General features: G+C 35.3%; 1 protein-coding gene across 6 annotated transcripts in view; it reads left to right on the top strand.

The window, feature by feature from the left end:
* Lclat1 (lysocardiolipin acyltransferase 1) overlaps nt 1-24,416 on the top strand; it is a 178,945-nt gene that overhangs the window by 23,247 nt on the left and 131,282 nt on the right. For all 6 annotated transcript variants that reach the window (XM_071601457.1, XM_071601461.1, XM_027933481.2 and 3 more), the window contains one exon: nt 22,539-22,595. The gene's annotated coding sequence lies outside the window, so the exon portion shown is untranslated. The remainder of the gene's footprint in view (nt 1-22,538; nt 22,596-24,416) is intronic.

Here is a 24,416-nt window from a genome sequence, read left to right on the forward strand (position 1 = left end):
TGGAGGAGGAGATGGGGATCTGATCTATATGGAGACTTATTCTGATCCTGTCCTCTCACATCTCCAGGCTCATCATTCCATCTGCCCAATATCCATCTGAAATTGCTGACTGTCAACCTTCAGCCTCAATGTGGCTAAAACTAAATTAATTGTTAATTTCATATTCAGTGTCCTGCCAGGGTATGATTGTTTCTATTTAGTTGTCCAGGCTGAACCTTCATAGATAATTTTGACGCCTGCCCCCCAGCCTAGTTTTCTGTTGCTGTTGCTTCTGCAGTGTTTTACCCCCTTATCTTCGTACTCACATTATTTCAGTAATCTGCTAGTTGGTTTCTAAAATAATAGCTTCCATTTATTGTGTATGTGATTATCATAAAGAATATATCTGATCTTTGACCCTGGTCCCCAATAGTGAGTTTCAGAAACCCTTGGAATTTTCCGAGTACATAATTAGTCTATTTTAACCACACATGCATTTATGCTAATGAGGTGATTCTGAGCGGGCTTTTAAAGATAGTTTTCATGGACAGAGTGTCCATATCAGAAAGATCAAATTAGAGCTTTCAACCCTACTTCCTAATCTCTGAGGAGAGTGGAGGGACTGGATCTTGAGTCCTGTCATGTGGCCAGTGATGATACTAATCATGTTTAAGTTATGAAACCCAACATAAACAGCCTGCAACAGTGGTGAACTTATTAATCTGCTAGGCAGTTGATACCTGGAACGTGGAAGTTTTTGTCCCTCCTCCTCTCCCATACACCTTTGCCCCAATGGTTGTTGCTAAGTTGTATCCTTTATAATAAAACTGTGTCTAAGTATAGTGCTTTTACTGGTTTCTATCAGTTAATATAGCAAATTATTGAACCCGAAGAAAGATTTTTGGGAAACCTGAATTGCAGCCAAGGCAGACATAAGTATAGAGAGTGTGGAAACATCTGAATTAAGGGCAGTTTTGATAGGGACCTTGCTCTTTAACTTGTGGAATTTGATGCTATTTCTAGGTGAGTATCAGAATTAAATTGAATTGTAGGACACCTAGTTGGTGTTGAGAATTGGTGTCAGAGTGCAATGTGTTTACTCTCTTCCAGGCATTGTAGATAGTGCTGCATTCGTTATTTCACATAATACCACAGTGAAGTAAGGTCTGGTTTTACCAATCTTAATGTATAGTTAGGGAAAATTGGCCCAGGATTACAGAACTAGGAAGTGTTGCAGAACTCTTTGTATTCTGATGTTGAAGCCCTTTTCTTAACCCTTTATGCTGAGCCAGCTACCTTTTTTGCTGTAGATGTTACTACCCTTCTCTAATCTGGCAATTGTAGCCTACCTGCTTTTTCTAAATTAAACTTTTATTTCACCCCTTTTGTGCTTAGGAATTTTCAGTTTTTCTCTCTCATTGTAGAATAAAACTCAAACTACTTAGATCACATTCAAGGCCCACCAAAGTCCTGTAGGCCTAAACTAGTCTTTTGGATAATTTTCATATGAGAAATTATATCCCATCTGATTCAAATGTATGATATGCATTTGAATAACTGCTCTAGTCTTTTGGATAATTTTCTTTATTTGTATTTCCAGGAAATTATGGTGGAGATGAACATGTGTGTTCCAATTCCTTGTAAAGTATCAGAATATAGGAAAAGAATGTCACTATACAAATAGAATATGCAAATAAAGTGAGTAATTCAGTTATTTAAATGTCTATAGAGTTCAAAAGAGGAACATCTTCATGTAGCAGATTTCAGGTATATTTGAGGTTGGCCTTCAAAGAAATGGTAGTGTCACCTAAGAAGAGATGTTAATGGAAGAGGATTCGAGGAGTTCCTGGAGAAGGGGAATCTCCACTTAGGACAAATGTGCCCCTTGGCATATGTGATGGGACAGAATTTTAGCATGCACTAGTAGAGGCAGAGATTTATTTAGGAAAGCAAGGAATACACATTCAAGGGGGATTGTGTGCCATCTCACTTGGAGTTTTCAGGCTCTTTTGAGGAAACTTGATGAAGGATGGTCATGGAGAAGTATATGAAAATGTTATTGTTTTCAGAAACCTCAGGTTGACATGATCTCCAGTATCTGATCAGTAGATAATATTGGAAAGTTCTTTAAATTATAGCTTTCTTAAAAATGTCATATCTCTCTTGATCTATTTATTGGTGGGCTAATTAACAGTGCAGAGGTAATTTTTATAAATGGTGCATTTAGGGTAACACTTAAGAATTACAGATTTCCCAGAAATTTGGCAGTGACATACCTGGGAAAGAGACTGGCTTGGGGTATGACAGGCCTGGAGAAGTATGCAGAACTTAAAGTTATATTTCTCTGTCCTTCTTTTGTGTCTTATTTCTACCTATCTCTTTATTTCTTCTATTTTATCTCTAGGATTTTGAGAATTGTAGTCAGGGGGAGAATCCTTCTGGTCAGGAAGAGCATGAATGAAAAGGAATGGAGAGGATTATTCGCCATGTACTCAAAAGGTAGTGTCCATGGCACTGAATATCAGGAAGGACTCTTTCCTGGAGCTAGGGTCTAGTCTACTCCCTCCCTCCAGACGGTTTTAAAAAGCTGTTACATATGGTTTTCACTTATTGAATTTATGCTAACTCTTCGTTTGAAATGAACAAACAGCTATTTTCAGGCCAATGTAGGTGGTCACGTTGGTTAATTCACATTTTACTTAAAAGTAAGCTGCAAATATGATTGATTCATGTTTTTATGTATTGCATAAGCTGACCAAAGAAAATTTTAAATTGTAAAAGTTCAAAAATAATTTTAGTTTTTTTTTTTCTGCTGCATTCATGGGAGATTTTATTTTATTTATTTTTATTTTTGATTTAAAATTTTTTAAAATTTGTTTTAATTAGTTACACATGACAGTACAATGATCTTGACATCATACATTTGAATCAGATGGGATATAATTTCTCATTTTTCTGAGTATACAGGTTGCATATCATATTGGTCATGCAGTCACATATATACACACAGTAATAATAATGTCTGTTTCATTCTACTGTCCTTCCTATCTCTTCATTCCCTTCCCTCCCCTCTCCTTCCATCACTTCTTTCTATCTAATCTAAGGTAACACTGTTCTTTTTAAAACTCACATCTTACATGTATTTTATATATATAAATGTATTTTGTATAGCGATGAGGGTCTCTTTCCACCATCCATGCAAAAATTTTAAATTATAAAAGTTCAAAAATATTTTTAGTTTTTTTTTTTTTGTTTTTTTTTTAAAGTCTTCCTGTACATGAACTCATATCATTGTTCTGTATCCATTTTCTTGGCATTTTGTAGGGTTAGAGTCTCTTCTTGACTCTCAAAAGTAAAATAATTTGTTGGTCTTTTGGGCCTATGTTTTTTTAAAATAACAAAAACCTTTTTTTTTTTAAAATATTGATTTGATTGTTATATAACAACATTTGTATGTTTTAGAAAAGAAATATCTAAAAACAGATCAACAATCACAGTACTCAGAGATAATTGATATCCTTTATTTATATATAATTTTAAATTACATAGACAATTTTATAATCTACTTCTTTCACTTACTATTTATTATGTTAGGATTTTCCATTATAATAAGATGGCTTTTGAAAACTTGGTTTCTGTTAATACATAAACATAGAGAGCTTTTGATATTTTCTTCTGTAAGCAAAACCAGAATCATTTACTTACTAATTGTAATTTGTTTTTTTTTTCACTTCACGTATCATGGGTAGCTTTCTAAATGATAGCTTATATACTTCACTTTTCAATTGAACATAAAATATTTCTTTATGTTATAGCAAAGTTTAGCAATTTCTCTGTTGTTGGACATTTGTACTATTTCTGATTTTATATACAAATAGTGTTTCAATGAGCTTTTAAATTTTTTATTTTTGGGCTGGGGATGTGGCTCAAGCGGTAGCGTGCTCGCCTGGCATGCGTGCGGCCTGGGTTCGATCCTCAGCACCACATACAAACAAAGATACTGTGTCCGCCGAAAACTAAAAAATAAATATTAAAAAATTCTCTCTCCCTCTCTCTCTAAAAAAAAAAATTATTTTTTATTTTTTTATTAATTTTTTAAAATTTATATATGACAGCAGAATGCATTACAATTTATTACACATACAGAGCACAGTTTTTCATATCTCTGTATATAAAGCATATTCACACCAATTCATGTCTCATACATGTACTTTGGATAATGATGTCCATCACATTCCACCATCATTTCTAACACCATGCTCCCTCCCTTCCCCTCCCACCTCTCTGCAAAACAAACAAAATAGAGTTTGTCTATTACCCCCATGCTCTCCCTCCTTACTCCACTATGAATCATCCTCCTTACATCAAAGAAAACATTCGGCATTTGATTTTTTGGGATTGGCTAACTTCACTTAGCATTATATTCTCCAACTCCATCCATTTTCCTGTAAATGCCATGATTTTATTCTCTTTTTTTGCTGCGTAATATTCCATTGTGTATGTATGCCACTTTTTTTTAATCCTTTCATCCACTGAAGAACATCTAGGTTGGTTCCACAGTTTAGCTATTGTGAATTGTGCTGTTATAAACATTGATGTGGCTGTGTCCCTGTAGTAAATGCTGTTTTTAAGTCCTTTGAGTATAGCCCGAGGAGAGGGATAGCTGGATCAAATGTTGGTTCCATTCCTGGTTTTCCAAGGAATCCCCATACTGCTTTCCAGATTAGCTGCACCAATTTGCAGTTCCACCAGCAATGTATGAGCGTTGCCAACATCCTTGCCAACACTTATTGTTGTTTGTATTCATAATAGCTGCCATTCTGACTGGAGTGAGATGAAATCTGAAGAGTAGTTTTACTTGCCATGTTGCAGATGGAACCCCGGGGCTTTTTACATGTGCTAGGCAAGTGCTCTACCACTGTGCTATATCCCCAGACTTTGTTTTTACACATTTAATTTATGCACATATTTTTCTTAATTTTATGAGTGCTTCTGTAGAATAAAATATTAAAATGACTTGTTGAATTATGAATAAAAATATTTATGCATTTTAAAATTTACCAGCTTTGCCAATTTCCCTTCTGAAAGACCTCTGTAGGTTCATGCTCTTACTAACAATATGCTTGAGTTCTCGTTTCTCTATATTCTCACTTTTTCTAGATACTATCATGGTCAGATACAGAAAAGTAGTAGTTGAAAATATATCATATTGCCTTTATTTGTTTTTTTTTGTGTGTACTTTTACATATGTGACTGTTGTAATACTTTGCCAAATTTTCCTATTATTATATTTTATTCTAACTTAGTGTTTTCATATATTACATGTAACTCTAATTCATCTGAAATTTATTTTGATTTCATAGAGTGAAAACTGCTTGATTCTGGAGAAGATTCAAGGGCTTGTGGGCCTTGAAATTATCTGGAAAAATTTAGAGGATAAAAATAAAATTTTCTGCTTGAGGAAAATAATTTGATTCTAATTTCTTTAGAAACATAGTTTAGTATTACTTAACTCTATAAAATATGTTGATGGTAAGAAATCTTGCCAACAACAACAACAAAAAAAAACACTCCTTACTACTATTAAAGAGAGAAAAAACTCTTGAATATGATTATCGTCTGTATACCTGTGGATAGTTCAGGAGAAACTTCAAAATTTGAGCCCAATTTCACTCCTTTTATTTACTAAAACAGACAAATCTCTTGTAAATTCTTGAGAGAAAATTGATTTATATAGCATGAGATTTATTTCACAGGGATTTTTTTAGAGTGCCCAGGGAAGAATGCTTATTAACATGATTATCATAAAATCTGGAGACTGAAATTGTCTAGTTCTTGACCAAAATGTTTGGCCTATTTGGCTTTTAAGGAGACACCCAGTGTTGCTGGAAAATAGCCCTACAAAAGAGCTCCAAGTTCTATTCTTTAGAACCTGTGAAATGTTACCTTACATAATAAAAAAGAATCTGAAGTGGAGAGTTTCTTCTGGATTGTGTGAGTGGTCCCCTGAAATCAGTTATATAACTCCTTAAAGGGGGAGACAGGGAGATTGTACACAAACAGAGGAGGAAGCAAGTATGACCATGAAGCAGATGTTGAATTGATATTGTCACACATTAAAGAATTTTGGCAACTGGAAGAGGCAAGAGACACATTTGTCCCTGGAGCATTTTGAAGTAGTATAGCCTCTCCTGACACTTTGATTTAGGTCCAGTAATACTGATTTCAGACTTCTAGCTTCTAACACTGTCAAGACAAGCCACCAAGAAATTTGTTATTATAGCCATAGGGTACACCCTAAGGGGAGGTGAAGATTAGCTGACTCCCCTTTATTTACCCTTATATCGGTTATCATTAATAACACTTGACTCTTAGCTACTCTTTTTGGCTACTCTTCGGTTTGATCTATTGATCATCACTTACTAGCTCTCATGCTGAATAACAGTTTAAATATGATGTTAAAATAAATTTAAAATAAAAATGAGAAGTTAATATCAATAGTATTTGTAAAGTTGGTGAAGAAATATTTTGACTATTTTTTAAAACCTGAAAAGTTAATAATTCAGAATCACTTATATTCTTTGAGATTAATTTTTCTTTTTAAATTTTTTTTTTTTTTTTTTTGCCATGCAGGGGAATAAACTCAGGGCCTCATGCATGCTAGGCAAGTGCTATAACACTGAGCTACATCCCCAGCTGAGATTTACTTTTGAATTGAAGATAATAAAGTCTGTTTATTTCTTTTGGTAATGAAGGTGTGTGATAGAATTTTTTAAAAAAGTCAATGCAAAGGATTTTAAATATATAGCATATTGTTAAAGCTTTCTCCATGCTTTATAAATTTTACATTTTTTCAACAGTATTAGATGATAATGAATGGTATGTTAACTATCTGTTACTACAATAAAATGTCTTAGATAATCAACTTAAAAAGTGGAAAGGTTTATTTTAGTTTGCAAATTTGGAAGTTTTAGTCTATGACTGATTGACCTCAATACTTTTGGTCTGTGGCAGGACAGCACATCATGGGAAATGCTTCATCTTACACCTGGGACAAAGGAACAAGTCAGGATCCCTGCAGTCCATTTTGGTGACACATTCCCAGTGACCTAAAATCTCCCACTAGGCCTTACTTCTTCAACTTTCCCTCACCTTTCAACAGTGTCAACTTTAGGACCAAGCTTTTAGCACATGAGCTTTTGGGGGACGTTCTAGATTTAAAATATAGCAAAATGGTACAATTGAAAAATTTTGAATTTTTTATTGTTATATAACTTCTTGTATTTTTAATGAAGCAATCATGTATATACCCCTGTAGTTATTTAGAAAAGTTGTATTTTTGCAGTTTGCTGGCAAATTTATTAATTTTATTGTCTTTTTAAAAATATAAATCATGATGAATCTGCTCTCCCAATTCTACATTTTCTATTTGAGAATTAATTTGTTAGAATTTTTAGGACTTTGTGAATTTCTACAAAGAACCAAACTCGGGATTCATTCAAGATGGTAGATTAGAGGAAGGCTGTTTTTGCAGTTTCTCTGTGCCTCAGGATTCAGTCTTCGGGAGTTCTGCTTCTCAGTGACGTGGGTGAGAAAGGGAATTCATTGAAATTCAGCACCAGACAGCCAGAATCTCTTAGAGTCTCATAATCAGGTGCGTTGAACAAAGAACAAAAAAGAGTACATTGGAGTCCAGCCGGTGTGACAGTGGCTGCAGCACTTTTATCACAGAGAAGAGGGATAATACAGAGAGAAACAATGGATAAATTTGGCATGGGATAACCTGTAGGTCAGAAAGCAGCTTGAAGTTAGCTGATTCAGAGACTGCACAGTGAAGTGGTGTTGGAAAAGTGCTCTGTTTCTCAGCTGGCAAGCAGAGAGCTGAGGCAGGAGCCATGTTGGGGAGGCCATGCTACAGCTTGCTGCTGTGGGACCGGGGAGATTGAAGCAAACATTGTCATGCTATTCCAGCAAGTACCTACCATGTACCCTATGGTATACCTAGCAGAATCTGAATGAAACAGGAAGGAAGAAGATTGTAATCAGGGGGATTCAAGTCAGGAATATGGAGAGGAGTTTAACTTGCTTTCCCTTTGAGTCATGTGACCAGCTGGAGAGTATCGGGAGCTAGCAGCTGAGTATTAAAATACTTAGGACTAAGCTTGGGAAGCAGAGTGTGTGAGACCTGGAAGATTTGTTCCCCTGCTCAGTCAGTGGGATTCTTATAAGTCTCTTGAGATCTAGACTCCCAGTAGAAATCAGCATCTATACCTGGCCTTAGGGGTGTGTTGATACCACCCAACAAGTTCTCTAAGGCCTGATTAGACCTTAACCCCAACCACTGGAACTTCCCTTATGGAACTCTGCAGTAGTCCCTCCCTGGGAATGCATGGATCTGGTCTGTCTGTATAAAACTTCAATTGATAGTACTTACCATCCTGTCCTACCTTACACTGGTGAGAAGGAAAACTGAGAGCTATTTTAACCAGATTTAGTTTTAGGCTACTATAGCTACAGCTGAGTGAGCAACAAAAAAGGGGAAAGTGATTAACAAATAACAAACTTCTTCCCACCTGCTGACAGCCTTAGTGGTACATAGCCTGGGAAAAAATGGAAAGAAAGACAGTTGGGTATTGGCAGTGACCATCATCCTTGTTGACAGTTTTGATTACCTCAGTGGTGATTATTCTTTCATTTTTCATTAAGAATCAGGTTTTTTCCTGTGTGTGTGTGTATTCTTGCTGTGCTGACTGGTTTGTGTATATGTATATATACATACTTGTTTTGTTTTACTCTCACTTTTAGCATTTTTTGATTATAGTCATTTTTCCTTGTCTTTTGAGGTTGGGGTTATTTTTATTTGTTTTGCTTTGGTTTTGTTTGTTTCTCTTTCCCTCCTTTCTTCTGTTAACAGCCATAATTTATTGTTTTCTCTTTTTTTCCCTTTTTTTTTCTACTTTTGGTCCACTTGTTTTATAGTCTTCACTTGCTGTCTCTTTTCTGTACCCTCTGTTCACATTTTGAACATTCTAAATTGTCTTTTACTGTTCTGTCACATTTTCTTTTCTCTTAATGAACTGTATTTTTACCATCTTGTAGAACTATTTGGTTCATATAACTCCTGCCCCACTGTTCATGTTGTTGGCAATTATTAGTATTGTGGGTGACATAATTAACACCTGCTGTTTGTTTAATGCCAGATCTAGGTCATAGCTATTTATTGTTTTGCTGTTGGCAATTGCTGACCCCACAGTTCCTATTTGTGTGATAATTAGTGTTGTAGATATCATAGGAGGCACTGGGTATTTATTTTAATGTTGTATGTTTTTTGCTTCAGTTGTGCTATTTCCTCCATTTCTGTGAGGTGCTGGGAATCTACAGGGACGCTGCATGTTCACAGAGTGGAGACACTGCACTGAACTAAACCCAGAAAAGTGACAGTTCATTTTGGTCCACATATAAATTAACCACACTCAAACCTTAGCAATACTTTAATATTAAAAACAGAAGAGAAAAAAAAAAACCCAAACTAATGAACAAGCACCACTTGTAGACATCCATCCCTTCAGCAAAAACAGAGAGAATTAACAGAAAGCCTGTGAATAACACACCTACAAGGGGTTTCAATCTAGATTACTTTAATGACACTTTGGTAAGAGAAGGTTGTGCCCTAAAAAGGCCTACACAGAAGAGTGGAAGAGAAATCCATCCCAGCAGATGCATAAAAACCCAACCCAGGAATACAAGAAATATGAAAAGATAAGGTAATACTAGGCCTTCCAAAGTTTGTAATTAGCCATCAACCTATTCCAAAGATATTGCAGTGAATGAAATATCAGATAAAGAATTCAAAAGAATGATTATAAAAATGATCAAGGAATTCCAAGAGAACATGGAAAAACAATTGAATGAATTAATGAGGTCAGTATAAGATGAGAATGAGAAGATCAATAAGGAGATAGAGATATTGAAAATGAACCAAACAGATATTTTGGAAATGAAAGACACAGTACATCAAATAAAATGTTCAGTTGCAAGTCTCTTTAATAGAGCAGACCATGCTAAAGGCAGATCTCAGAGCTGGAAGACAAGAGGGCTAGCCTTGAACATTCAGACAGTATGAAAGAAAAGAAAATAACCATGATGAACTCTGAGATAACATTAAAATAACAAATTTAAAAATTACTGGATTTGAAGAGGGTTATGAGACACAGGCTAATGGCATGTCTAACATCTTTAGGGAAATAATAACAGAAAAGTTTTCAGATCTTGAAAATGATATGAGCATTGAGGTTCAGGATGCATTCAGAACCCCAAATAGGATCAAGAGAAGCTCTCTACAAACATATTATAATTAAAATGCCTAATATACAGAACAAGGATAGGCTTATAAAAGCCTCCCGAGAAAAACATTAGCTCACATTTAGAAGCAAACCAATCAGAATGACTTGTAATTTCTTAGCACAAACTCTAAAATCCAGGTGGACTTAGAATGTTGTGTTCCAGGCTCTGAAAGAAAATAACTATCAACCAAGTTTGCCATATACAGCAAAGCTAGCCTTCAAAATTGGATAAGAAATAAAACCTTCCAAGATAAAGCAGAAATGAAATGAATTCAGGCCTACTAAGCCAATACTAATGCTTAAATACTTAACACAGAAGAAATAAAAAACAAACCCCAGAGCTCACAAATGGACAAATCCTATTTGAAAGGTAGCTAAACTGAAGAGAAACAGTACCTAGTTAAACATTAGAAATAAATCAAAACGGCAGGGATTAATAAACATCTCTCTGTAATAATGTTGAATGTAACTGGTCTCAAATCTCCAATTAAAAGCCATTGATTGGCTGAATGGATTAAAAACAAGAACCCAACCATATGTTGTTTGCAGGAGGCTCACTTTACAGGCAAAGACAGATACTGGCTGAAAGTGAAAGGATGAAATTGATGTACCATGCAAATGGAGCCTGACAACAGCAATAATAGCTACTCTCATATTTGATAAAACAGACTTCAAGCCAAAATTGATCAGAAGAGATGAAAAGAACGTTGTTTCAAATGGGTAAAGGGAAAAACACAACAAGAAGATATGATACTAAATGTTTATACTCTAATAACATAAAGAAGACACTACTCAAAGCCTCAGATAGACCCTCAGTACAATAATACTGGGTGATTTCAACATACCTCTCTTGCCACATGGAGATTGAACAGTACACTTTTGAATGATTTGAATGGTAAATGGGTGGTAGAAGAAATCAGGGGAGAAATTGAAAAATTCTTAGAATCAAAGAAGAATAGTGATACAATGTATCAGAAACCTCTGAGACACTTTGAAGGCTGTTCTAATAGGAAAGTTTATAGTTATGAGTGACTACATAAGAAAAAAACAGCCCAATGATGCATCTCAAGACCATTGAAAAACAAGAATAACCCAATTCCAAAACCAGTAGAATGAATGAAATAATTAAAATCAGAGCTGAAATCAGAGAAATTGAGAATTTAAAAATGCAGAGGATCAGTGAAATGAAGAATTGAGTCTTTGAAAAGATAAGCAAGATTGATATAAGCCCTTAGATAAATTAACCAGGAAATTAAGAAATAAGACCCAAATTAATAAAATCAGAGATGAAAAATCAGACTTTGTAGACATCCAGAGGATCAATAGGAAGGAACTATTAAAAAATTTATACTGCAATATATTGGAAAACCTAGAAGAAATGGGTACATTTCTAGACAACATTTGTTCTGCCCAAATTGAATCAAGAGGATGTAGAGAACCTAAAGAGACCACTAATTAGCAATGAGATAGAAACAGTAATAAAAACAAACAAAAAAAACTTCCAACCAAGAAAAGCCCAGGACCAGAGGAATTCTCACCAGAATTCTACCTGATATTTAAAGAGGAACCAGTGCCTGTGCTCTTCAAATTATCCCATGAAATAAAAGGCAATGGAACACTTTTAATTTTATTCTAAGAAGCCCATATCACCCTCAGATAAAATCAGATAAGGACATATCAGAGAAAGAAAACTGTATGTCAGCAGCTCTGATGAGATTAAATGCAAAAACCCCTTAATAAAATAATAGCAAATCATAGTCATATTAAGACTTTTAAGATTTTAAGTTTTTTCATCTGTTTATTTCTGTGTTGATTCGAGGTTAGTGTTTATAAGCTTTGACAAGTTTTTCTGGCTTACATTGAATGAAAGGATCATGGTTACTAGCTAATAGCATTAGCAATTGCTTAGAAAAATAGAAACTTTAGGAAGTGTCCCCTAGAGTCAGAATGCACATTGTTCTTGCACTCGGTACACTGTCCCATTACTTGATTTTTTTGGTGATATTTTAATGACATTTAAATAGGTTTTATGCAAAGTATCTCTGATAGGCTATGTCTTAGAATTTTTCTTTCTTCCATTTTTCTATTTCTTTTTTTTTCTTTTTGGGAGGAAGATGAGATTACCTTTAATATTCATTTTAGGGATTTTCAGTTTTCCTAAATATTTATTTATTTGTTTATTCATGATGCTGAGAATCAAACATAGGGCCTCACATATGCTATTCAGTACTCTGTCACTTGGGCTATATCCCCAACCCCTCCTAAATATTTTTAGAAAAAAAGCCTTGAGTTCTATGAGAAAAATTTCCCTTATTTTACATCTTCCTAGTCTTCCTTATGCCCAAATTTGTAATGAAATCTTTGTGCCATATTTAGCAAGTACAAGAAATAAGACTTTTATTTAAAGTCATAGAGATAAGGAAAAGATTAGGTATGTATTATTGTTTTGTTTGGAATTATTTTTGTATTTAAAAAATCATAAGTATGCCTTTCTCCATCCTCTCTGGCATTAAAAAAAAATTGAATGATTTATTGCCTTAGAACATAGTTGATATTTGTGTACAGTATATTCATTCATGACCTCACTTGTCAGTGCAAATCAGGTTTCCATCTTGGAAAATAATTTTATTGAACTGGGTATTTTTGATTATTCATTATGTATATATGTAGATAGTTATATATGTCTAAAATGTTGTAGACAGATATGCTATATATATCTTTAGTAGGAGAGATGTCCTTATATCTATATGCGTTTGCATATATATTTATATATGTTTCACGAGATAGTTCTGAACAAGGAGGGCAGGTTGTGTACCACTTGTAAGTGAAAGGAATTTAAGTCAATTATGATTTTTCTTTTAGGTTAGTCTTTGGGATAAAGAATTCAGATAGAAGACATCTTGATGGGTTTAGATATCATGTAGTTCTTCTGTTTTGGGTCATCAGCATCCAGAACATCCTCTTTGACTCTGTTATCAACACATTTCTTGATCACTTTACTTCAATTTATTCATAGTTATGCTCTTATTACTTTATGAAACTAGACAAAGATTTTTGTGTTGGGTGGAGTAAAAATGTACCTATTTTTGTGGATGGATAGGTGAACACTGAAAGAATAGGAAAATTTAAGAACTTTACCAAACTTATGTTTTTGTCTTCTGAAGTGATTGTGCTATTGGATTGTTTTCCTCAGTTGGTTTAACTGTTAAAGAGAATCTTAAATGTACAGTGAAGATGTGGGCAGTGAATTCATTGTATTCACCATTATCTGCAATTTGAAAATCAACTTTGCAGATTTTGAAATGATTTCTTCACTTCATTCATTCCTCAGGTCTTAATTCACACCAACCAAGGGATTGGTTTGGGTTTCTTTGCTCCTCAAAAGCCAAAGGCCTGTTTATTAATTTACATTGGAAGATGGATGGACCTTTCCAGTTCAATTCACATTCACTCTTCGGAGAATCGTTTTGTGTTTGTGTCCAGTTACCAAACTGTCTTACAAATAGAAAGTTCTCTAGTGTGTTAAATATAACAACTTAGGCAGTTATCAGCGTATGTTAAAGATTTATTTTACTCAATCAGGGAATTAGACAAATGGTATAACTAGGTCAGAGAAAAAGTAAGATAACCCACGAATTTATGGGGAGTGAAAGAATGTTGAAATGGATTGCGCACGGAGACCAAACTATTTTGGGGGAAGGAAGAGTGGGGAGAGGCTGGGAAGTCAATTCAGTCTTCTACCTTACAGGTTAGAATGTGTTACCTGCAATGCTGGGAGTTAAATATCTCTTGAAGAATGGAATCTGATAAAGTAGATGAGTAGACTATAAATGGTGCCTGGTTTTCTGTCATATTTTTCTCTGTTACTGTGAATTGCAATGAGTGGAAGTTAGAGGTTATTTGAGTACAGTTCTACTGATCTGTCTTGAAACCTGATGAACTTTTGTAGTTGTACCATTACCTTCTTTATGAGTGAACATTTTTAAATAATTTAAGTAATTGATTACACATAGCTCCAGGTTTGGATTTTCCTTGCTAGTCTTATAGAAACTGATAATTTTTTCTTTGTAACGGTGTCTGTTTTTTGTTTTGTTTTTGCTAGCTGGTGTTGGCTTGGAATCTGGTTGCAAGGAATCTTGCTTTGTATGTTTTTCTTTTACAAAAATGTTAAAATTGCATAACATTATTGGGAAGCTATGTGGTGGGTTTGGAAAGAACCCAAATTTTATGATAATTTGTATTACTTACCTGTACACCAGGTCACTTAAGTAGAGTATTGGTATTTTATGACCTAACTTGTTGGAATCTTCATTTTAATTCTTCCCAAACATTTTAATATATGTTAAATTGAATAATTTTAAGTTAACATACATTTTATACAACTAGGCACAATATTTCTAAGTTAGAAAAAATGTTGAATTATTCTTTCCTTTTAATATTTATTTCTGATGATTGCTCCTGATACATGATGCCATCTAGTGAATTTAGCCTTTCAGAAGCACTTTTTAAGAGGCAGTAATTGTCTTCAAAAAGAATATTTTAGTAATTTAGAATCATTCTTTGTTGAGATGGCAATTTTTTGGCCATGGACATGTTTAAGCAAAGATTTGATAATCCCCGATGAGTCTTATTGTTGAATTAAGTGAAACTGTTCCAGATGACTACTAAAATCTCTTTTTGCTTCAAGATTCTAGATCCCATATAGATCATTAGTCCTCAGCCAATAAATATTGAGCATTTACCTGGTATTCAGCACTGTCCTAGGAGTTGTGAAGGTTTAAGAGGTAGTGTAAATCATGGATGTGTCGTCAAGTAACCTATGCATCGGTGTGGAGAAAATATTCACTAATCTTTATTGAACACTTACTCTGTTCCTGAAGCTGCCTTGTTATGTTAACTCTTGTAGTAATTCTTAAGTAGGTATTTTTTTTTTTTAGGTCCTGTTTTATTAGTGCAGAATTGAGACCCAGAGAGGTTAAATGCTTTTGCTTACATTTACACAGTAAATGGTAGAACCAGAATCAACTTATGTAAAATAATCAAGGGTGGGTATTATAGATTGGATCTGGAGTACCCACCAAAGGCTCATGTTGAAGGTTTGGTCTCCAGCTGGTAGCACTGTTGGGAGATGGTGAGTTATTTAGGAGGTGGGAATTATTTGGAGGAAGTAGGTCACTGGGGGTGGGAGCATGTCCTTGGAAGATATAACTTGCCCCTGGTCTCTTTTCCATATCTTCCCTGTCATGATGTTCTGCCTCATCACAGGTCTAAAAGCAATGGAGTTAGTTGACCATGGACTGAAACCAAAATAAATCTTTTTTTTTAAAAATTTTTATTTGTTTTAATTAGTTAATACATGACAGTAGAATGCATTTATGCACTTTGATATATCATACATAGATGGGATATAATTTCTCATTTTTCTGAGTGTACATGTTACAGAATCATATTGGTCATGTAGTTGCCACAGTCTGGCTGGGCACACAATCACGAGCCACCACACAGCTTGTAGATTCAAACAGCAACTCTTTATTCCCGAACTCACACCAGCCGTCTACAATCACGTTCTGGGGAAATCCAAGTTCTCTGCCCAAATCCACCTCCACTGGGCTTCTGTCTCCCAAAATATACTGTCTGAATCCCGTGAGAACTCAAGGGGAACTCAGGCAGCAGGATACGCCCTATTCCCAGGAGGAATAATCTTAAACCTTAAACCTGGAACCTAAACTGGGAACGCCCTAAACACGATTATCTTAAACCCGGAACACCCTAATCCGCCCTGGTCCTTGAGCAAGGTCACCTACATTCAATGTCACTGCAACATGGGGTACGCTGGCAAGGAAATTGTCATACCTACTTACTTGGCTAATGGCTCCCAGCATCTCCCTCCTTCTGATTAATTAAACAACAAGCAATGTGGCTTAAGGACCGTGCCTGGTAGGTTGTCCAATTCAACATATGGTTCTTACCCATCATCGGAAAACTGACCTTTAGGCGTCAGCCTCCTGTCTTAGGTTGATACCACTGCAATTGAATCATACCCGTCACTGACTACCGGTCCAGCATAAGCCATTGGCCCCCAAATTTTAGACCATCACTAGCAGAAGGGAGGATACAGAAATGCCACGACACCAAGCCAATTGATGGCTCCTTGGGAAAAATTGCATCACTGGTGACACCATCAGCAAAGATATGTCAGCACTACCACAACTAACATGGGGTGCGCTGGCAAGGAAATAAAAATTGCATCACTGGTTAATCACTGTCGCAGATGTAAGAATGGCCAAGCTGGAGCTCTGGATATCAGCTGTTATGGATTTGAGTCAAATCATCTTCTTTTCGATCTGTAGAAATTGTTTTAGTTAATCTCTCTGGAATCCAAATCAGCTGCTGTTCTCCCTGTGGAAACACACAAACAGACCCCCGACTCCAGACAATCACTGGGTCAGGACCTTTCCATTGTCCTGTTAGAATATCTTTCCAAAGTACCTTAGGCTTATGTACATTTTTTGGATACATATGTCTTTCCGCAGCACTAAGTCCTGATGAATCCAAATTTTAAAAGTTTAGAGTAAAAAGGGTTATTTTAAGTTTATCTTGGGGTGGTATATACCCCTTTCCAATTCCCTCTTTTTGCTTTAATAAGTATATGTCTGTATCTAATAGTTGTCTTAGCTTTTTGCATTTTCTACCTGAAATACCTTACTTGAATTCTATTATCTTCTCATTTTTTTTAAGCAATGCCTTTAAGATTAACTAAGCTTCTTTCTCCATCATGAAGGCATTTTAACCACCTTCAATTTAACCTTTTAAAGCCTTTTAATTATCATCTATACTGTACTTTTAAATGTACTTTTTCACCACCTACAACTTCACTCTTTTAAACGAGGCTTAGATAAATCGCTTCAATGTTAGTTTACATGGCTGCCCTTCAACCAAAGGCTTTTTTTTTTTTTTAAACTCCATTGAGAAGCTTTGTCTCAATCTGCCATGTACAAATACCTTTTTCTTCTTTCTTCCTTTCTCAAGCTTTTAAAGTAAGTCTAGTTTCCTCAAAATCTTTTTTAAATGGCATTTTACAACTTTTTACTTTACCACACAGAGATTATCTCATCTAGAAACATTTCTTTTTCTTTTAACCTTCCATATTAAAATATATTCCCACATCTTGAATCTTTTTATATCTTTTTTAACTGTTAACCCTTTTTATAAATTTACATTCTGAAACAACTCTTATAAAAATTCTGATTTAGACAAATTACTCCACTTTAATAAGATGAAAGACTTTCATGTTTTTTATGATACTATAATACTATAATTGAAACCCAACTGAAAATTTTTCTACTCTTTGTATATAAATTACACATGATAGAATCTTAACACTTAGTAACCTTGTTTTAGCAAAGACACAGACCAAAGCAATATTAAACATTTTTCCATTTACCAATTTATGAAAACACACATGTTTAAATATATTACCTTATGGGACTTAATAAGTAAACAGTGGTTGCTGTTTCAACATTTTAGCTTTGTAAATTAATCAGAACTTTGTAGAAACCAAGATCTTAGACAAGTGTAGCAAACAGAACTAGCCCTCTCTTTCTTGTTGAAGAAAAATCTTTCTACAGGATACCATGATGGTCCCATTGATATACTTAATAACTTGTCTTTAAAAAGCCATGGGCTACATTTTTGTATTGTATCAACATATGCCCTAATTGTTCTTGGTCTCACTGGGGTGCCTCCTTCCTCTAACAATTTCTCTTGCTCGGAGGCGAACAACTTCAAACCTTGAGTCAACCATTTTCCCCAGTTTGCCTGAGAAAGTTCTAGGAACAGGCAACTTGAAATAAAAACAAAATAAATCAAAACGAGAACACATTGTTTTTTGAATTGGTCACCCATTCTTTCTCTCTTCCTCAAGGGTGAGAAATTTCACTTACCTCTAAGCTTTAGACGTTCCCCGCACGGACCACCAAATGCCACAGTCTGGCTGGGCACAAATGCCGCAGTCTGGCTGGGCACACAATCACGAGCCACCACACAGCTTGTAGATTCAAACAGCAACTCTTTATTCCCGAACTCACACCAGCCGTCTACAATCACGTTCTGGGGAAATCCAAGTTCTCTGCCCAAATCCACCTTCACTGGGCTTCTGTCTCCCAAAATATACTGTCTGAATCCCGTGAGAACTCAAGGGGAACTCAGGCAGCAGGATGTAGTCACATATGTATATACAGTAATAATGTCTGTTTCATCATTCCTATCCCCACATACCCTCCTCTTCCCTCCCCTCCCATCACTTCCCTCTAGCTTATCTAAGGTAACACTGTTCTTCCCTAGTGCCCTCACCTTATTGTGAATTAGCATCTGCATATTAGAGAAAGCATTTGGCCTTTGTTTTGTAGGATTGGCTTATTTAGTTTATCATGATATTCTTCAACTCCAACCATTTACTGGCAAATGCCATAATTTCACTCTTCTTTAAAGCTGGGTAATATTCCATTGAATATATATACCACATTTTCTTTATCCATTCATTTATTGAAGGACACCTAAGTAGGTTCCATAGTCTAACTATTGTGAATTGAGTTGCTATAAACATTGATGTGGCTGCTTCACTATAGTATGCTGATTTTAAGTCTTTGGGTATAAACCAGGGAGTGGGATAGCTGGGTCAAATGGTGGTTCCATTCCCAATTTTCTGAGGAATCTCCATACTGCTTTCCAGAGTGGTTGTACCAATCTGCAGTCCCACCAGCAATATATGAGTTTATCTTTTCACCACATCCTCACCAACATTTATTGTTGCCTGTATTCTTGATTATTGCCATTCTAACAGGAATGAGATGAAATCTTAGTAGTTTTGATGTGCATTTCGCTAATTGCTAGAGATGTTGAACACTTTTTCGTATATTTGTTGATCAGTTGTATTTCTTCTTTTGTGAAGTGTCTGTTCAATTTCTTAGCCCATTTATTGATGGGGTTATTTATTTATTTTTGTTAAGTTTTTTGAGTTCTTTATATATCTTAGAGATTAATGCTTTATTGGAGGTGCATGTGGCAAAGATTTCCTTCCAATCTGTAGGCTCTTTCCTCACATTATTATTTCTTTTGCTGAGAAGAAGCTTTTTAATTTTAATCCATCCCATTTATTGCTTCTTGATTTTACTTCTTGCACTTTAGGAGTCTTGTTAAGGAAGTCAGATCCTAGGCCGACATGGTGAAGATTTGGGCCTATTTTTTCTTCTATTAGGTGCAGGATCTCTGTTCTAGAGCCTAAGTCTTCCATCCACTGAGTTGATTTTTGAGCAGGGTGAGAGATAGAGGTTTAATTTCATTTTACTACATGTGGATTTCCAGTTTTGCCAACACCTTTTGTTGAATAGGCTATCTTTTCTCCAGTGAATGTTTTTGGCATCCTTGTCTAGTATGAGATAACTGTATTTATGTGGTCTCTGTCCTCTATTCTGTACCATTGGTCTACGAGTCTATTTTGGTGCCAGTACCATGCCATTTTTATTGTCATAGCTCTGTTAAAGTAGTTTATGTTTATGTCAGGTATTTTGTCAGAGCCACTGAAACCTGAGTAACATAGTAGGTAAAGCATTTGTATTGTTTACAAGTTGATAGCTCTTTGGTGGTTTAGTTATCTGTCAAGTTAGTGCAAATAACTTTTGTATATATTGTTTTAATATTGCTACACTTAATTTTTGGGTTTCTTGTAAATGAGAAGTAGTGGTTTAATAATTTATATCTAAATATTGCAGTTCATTTTAATTCTCAGCCTGTACTTTTTAAGAATTACTTAACAAGGGCTGGGGATATGGCTCAAGTGGTAGCGCGCTTGCCTGGCATGCATGGGTGCTGGGTTTGATCCTCAGCAGCACAAAAAAATATAATAAAGATGTTGTGTCCACCGAAAACTAAAAAATAAATATTAAAAAATTCTCTCTCAAAAAAAATTACTTAACAAAAGGACGATCTTACTTTCTTACATTACTTCGTTTAAAATATGCATTCTATGAGATCTAGAGGAACAATGGGTCATTCCTCTGCCCAAGAATTCTTTGAAGGCATTTGTGACTACACTCCCTCCACATCCCCCCCCCCCCCCCATTTGACCCTGTGTACCTTTTGGTGAAAACAGAGCAACTTTTAAACATTTGTTGTGATTTTATGATTATTCTCCCTCTCTTTGTTTTCCTTATTTCTGTATCTTCTCTCCCAGATGTCGAAGGATTATTTAATGGACAGGAATTAAGGAATAAGTTGTGGTCAGAAATCTTTGGTCAGGATCTGGGAACATAAAGTGAAGTGTTTAGAAAGGATTAAAACAAAACAAAACAAAAAAACATAAACCAGTCAAAGAAGCATTTGAAAGAAAAGAGAAAAGACAGGGAGATATGAAGGTGCCTTCTATAGTTTGTGAGAATTAATACAAGATTATGGTGTTAGGAGATAGTTTTGTAAACACAATTCCAAGGTAGGTTTTTATTTATAGTGGTTAAAAACTATGGTATTAGCACTATTTTCAGGTACATTTGAGGAAAGCTGGCCTTTGTAGCCTGATTACTACGTGTCATTTAGTTTCTATGAGAAAATGCATCCTGAATTCCAAACAGTTGGCTTAAATTACAAAGTTTTGGAATATTACCTGCTCATGTTGTTTCTGTATTTTGATAGAATACCAACTCTGGCATTCTAGTTTTTAATCTGGGAATCAGTTTTATTTGACTATAAATTAGGCAAGTATTCATAGAATCATATTATAAAAAAATATTTCTAAGCATCAGAGTCTCACTGAATAGTACAAGTTAGGGGAAATTTGATTTATTTTAAAAGTTTTTAATTAAGTAACTTTGGTAGCCAAAAACCAAATTGTACCCAAAGGCTCAATGATATCATTATTATTTGGCATAGTATTTGTAATTTGACTTAATATTTGATTTTATATTATGCAAGAATTTTTAAAACCTTTATGTTAAGACTCAGACTTTCTGAGACTTGTTTTATATAATAAAGAAGAAATCGGGAGTTCTTGAGATCTAGGTGGATTGTTCAGTTGCTGAATTTCTTTAAGTCATTTTTCCCTTTCTGGTCCTACGTTTCTTCCTTTGAAAATCAAGAATGTTCATAATGGCATTATTGTTATAGAGTATAATAAAATTCATTTAGATAAGATTCGAAACAGGTTAAGACCGATGGTGGTCATAGAAGTTAGAATTGTGATTTCCATGGGGGGTAGTCATGATTGGAAAGGGCACTCTTGAAGGAGGCTCCCATGTTGTAGGTAGTGCTCTAACTTGATCTGGGTATATTTACTTTGTAAAAATTCATCAAGCTACATATCTAGGATTTGTATATTTCACTGTGTAATTCAGTTTCAAAAACACTAAAAGTGTGCACCAAACACACAAAAATAAAAGAAATAAGAAAAGACTGACTGGTTTGGAAACCAGAACTAAGTGTGAACCTCAGCAATACCACTAAAAATCTGTGGTTTTAAGCAACTCCTCCACCTCTGAACCTTAGCGATGGTATCTGTAAAATAGAAGTAAAATGAGTTGAGGTAAAAATTTAAAAGCACATTGGAAGCTATAGAAAATACTCTTTGAATGTTAGATGACATTATTTTTGTTATACTTTTATATTTGTTGTATTGTTTACTCTCACATAGAAAAGACACCATGTAAATTTAGAAGTAGTAAAGGGTCTGATAAATGAAAGACATTTTAAACAACCACATTTGTTTATGTATGCTTTCAAATTCTTTTTTTTTTAATCTGACCATTCCTCCCCTTTTTACAGTAAGCCTTTCAACAAGTAGAAATAGAGCTTTTTCCAAGTGTTCTGAGTCTTATGCTAAGGATGTGATAGCAAAGAATATCAGTAAAGCTATTGTGAAAAAAAAAAAAGGAAAATTTCAATGAAAGTAGTATTGAAAGAGCTTTTCACAGTGGATTTGTTAGACCATTAGGAGGCAGGACTTAGGCAAGTCTCCAACTGCTGCCTAGAATGTGAATTTTAGTTGCCTGTAGAATAACTTCAAAGTTACATTGTACCCCAAGGCTCAAAATTCATATCAAGAGGTTATTATTTGTGGACTTTTCCATTCTGTCTATTCATTTATCATCTTTTATTGGTCATATAGCCCCTGTTCCTTCTTAACATTCAATATCCTGTGTAAACTCCCACTTTTCCTTCCTTCCTCAGAATACCAATTTGGAGCTGTCTGAACCTGTCTCCTGGATTGCAATTCCAAAACTCCAGGTAAAGTCTTTTTTACTTTTGCCCTTTCTGAGTTTGGATTGATTGATACCCTTACAATCATAGAATTGCAGATCTATAATTCTAGAGGGGGTAATAGGTAGAAAACAAAAGCCAGACAAATGAATAAAACAGCTGCAAGGTATAATAAAACTGTAAACAAAGAAGTCAGGATTGAGGCCAGGAGTAACTAATGAGGGGAATTTCCTGTAAGTAGTGGTCAGCCTTAGTAAAGTCTTCTTTAGGCAGTTGGCATTAAGCTGATGCCTGAAAAGGAGCAAATTTCTGAGAAGACCTTTTCAGGTATCCTTGACAATTTGCATACATCCTTGAGGGAGCACGTGACCTGCTGGAGAACAGGTGCAAGGTAGACTGTGCACTTGGACAAGAGGTGGGCAACAACTCATGCAAGATCTGGAGATTTTGGTGGGAATATGAGTTTTTCCCTGGGTACAGGGAAAAGCCTTTGAAGACTTCTGAACTATGAAATGATAGAATCAGATTGACATTTTAAGATTCTTTCTCCATAATGTGGGGAAAGAACTGAGAGTGTGGTTTGGCCAAGAATGAAAGAGAGGAAATCAGAAGTAGTACAGGCAAAAGATGATTGTTTTGACAAAGTTGGTGACATTGGGTAACATTGGACTTAGGATCTATATTGGCAATATAGTTGACAAGCCCCTTGCAGATTTTCTTGAGTTTTGGGAATGAGGGAAGGGGAAGAATGAAAGTTGATTCTAGGTTTCTTGGTAGAGCATCTAGGTGAATGTTGCTATCATATCCTGAGATGGAGAAAAAATGGCGACAATGGAACCTGGAGGGGGGAATAATCAAGGACATTTATCGTGGATGTGTTAGGTTTGATATAACTATTATTCATTCATTACTGAAGTGTTCAGGAAGCAGATGAATCTGTCAAGTCTGGAGGTCAGAGAACAATATTGTGTTGGCTGTCATTGGAAGGATCCTTGAGAAGATAGCATAGAGGAAGGAAGGAGAAGGAAAGTGATAGAAGACCACCAAAGTCTGAGTGGTAGGAAGCCTCAGCATTTTGAGGTCCTTTGGAGGAAGAAGAGCCAACCACGTGAACCAGAAGAAGAGGGGAGAAACCTGGAGAGAGTGTGTCATAATATTTCAAGAGAGGCTATCCTTTCAAAGAGAAAGTGGCCACGTGTGTACAATACTGCCAAGTGGTAGAGTAAGATGAGGACAGAGCAGTGGCCACTGGACGTGGCAACATGAAAATGGATTTTTTATGACAGTGTTTTAAGTGGAATGGCAGAAACAAAAATTGGACTGTAGTGAAGACGAAATGGGAATTGAGGAAGTAGAGACTGTAGTTGCAATGTGTTTCTCAGGGCAGTCATTTTAGATAGATAACTTTGCTATATTGACTTATGTGAGGAATCTAAAACCCATTCAGTAAGCCTAGTGGTTTCCATTATCCATAAATGGCTGTAGGAAGTTGCATTGACCTTTGACTCCTAATAATTTTTCTTTGGTTAGAGTCTGTTAACTTAAGAGCTTTTGAATTTATAGCTGGCTTCTATTTTAGAGTAAAGTTGAATGTTCAACCTATATTAACTTTTAGAGTTAGTAATATAATGAATTAAAACCTGGAGTATTTACCTTTCCAGGAAAGTAATTATAAGCCTTGAAAATTATGCACAGACTGTTTCATCTTGAAACACTCAGAAATTCATTTTGGTTTTTTTGTAATTACAGTGTTTCAGTACAACATCTAAATAGGGATCGCATTTGGCAGTTATGTACATGTTCTTGTTCTAAACTAAGCACTGTTTCTGTGGTTTAGATTTTTCCTTT

The sequence above is a fragment of the Marmota flaviventris genome, chromosome 14 (genome assembly GCF_047511675.1).
Source record: "Marmota flaviventris isolate mMarFla1 chromosome 14, mMarFla1.hap1, whole genome shotgun sequence".
Taxonomy (NCBI): domain Eukaryota; kingdom Metazoa; phylum Chordata; class Mammalia; order Rodentia; family Sciuridae; genus Marmota; species Marmota flaviventris.